Source organism: Frankliniella occidentalis, unplaced genomic scaffold (assembly GCF_000697945.3).
Source record: "Frankliniella occidentalis isolate FOCC.00 unplaced genomic scaffold, Focc_3.1 Scaffold557, whole genome shotgun sequence".
Classification (NCBI taxonomy): domain Eukaryota; kingdom Metazoa; phylum Arthropoda; class Insecta; order Thysanoptera; family Thripidae; genus Frankliniella; species Frankliniella occidentalis.
Window position 1 is genome coordinate 46423 of NW_026267673.1, and position 1403 is coordinate 47825.

Genomic DNA, 1403 nt, shown 5'->3' on the forward strand with positions numbered 1-1403 from the left:
CGCATCGTGGCTGCTGCCGTGCCGGCAGTCTCCATCACGGAGCCTAGTGAATCGGCACTAAATAATTCGCGCAGCGGGTCCTCGATGGGCGTGCGTGCACCGTCCTGCCACCGATTGCAGCAATATCCGGAGATGCCACGCCCGAGGAGGCCCCTGCCGCCCACTACCGCTCCTGCTCCCCCTCCCCAACCTACCACCGTTCAGGAGGAGGAAGGAGCAGCTAGACAAGAAGCCGCGGCTCCAGAAGACCGTCCCGAAGATTCTCCTTCTGCAGAGACTGCTGCCGCCACCCGGAGGTCGCCGTCATCAAGACGGCCGAGGCGTGGCCGTGGTGCACCACGGCGCGCCCCGTGGAAATAACCGCAGTGGTGCTCTGTTGGCCTTCCTTGACAATTCGCGGGTTTAAAATACGTTTGAAGCGTTTCTTGAAGCGCCCTTGATTGTCTGCCGTGTAGGAGGGGCTGCCTATCTGCAAGGGGCCTGAGGCGCGCGCGCGCTAAATGGGGTAGAACAAGTTTATTGTGGTAGGCGCCTCTGACACTGGAGCTGGTGTTGCGTATGATTTAGACCTATTTTTTGATTTTTATATAAATTTGTATTTACCAAGTATGTGGCTGCTTACATTTTCAAAGAAGACACGAGTCGTGAATAGCGAAATAAACCTCTGTTGGTCAAGGGATGTGTTACTCTTTATTACAATCACAAAATGAAACCATAAAAGTGGTCCTCAGTCTTAAATTACTGAAGCACGAAGCACGAGTAATGGACATAGAGAGGTACAAACAGGACTTGGTCCGCTTTGTACTCTTTTGATTGGAGAATGCAAGCAGAGAGGAAAAAACTCATTGAACTGGCTTCTCTATTTTTCTGGCAATATTTTTTTTTCACATTGAATGACGTAAAAACTGCCATTTGGCATTTTGTACAGATGCAGTGCTGGGGCAGCGTTTTACTGCTGTTAATAGGTAACAGTAAAAAGAGGGTGAAAGCAAATATAATTTGGTCTTCAAACAACATAAATTCTGAATCCTGGGGTCGCTAGTCAGGTACCCATGACATGTGAACTGACAACAGCCCAGTCTGATTAATAGGAAAATAGTTTCATTGTGTGTGACGAGTCATTTTGGATTGTCTCTTCTGAGGACTCGGAAATGAAATCATGACGTATACTTTTGTCTTTGAACAGAGAATGGTCAAACAAAGTGCATATATTATTGCAAATAAAGAAACTAGATAAGAATGCCCTTCACCAAAATGCAGTGTGAAAGATTGAAATGAAAGATTTGATGTTTCCACAAAAATATATGGGAATTTTATTTTTTTGCACTAATCATTTTCTGAAATAACTTCACTTAATGAAAACCAATGACACCATTCAGTTCCTTGTAATATTTTGAGTTAAA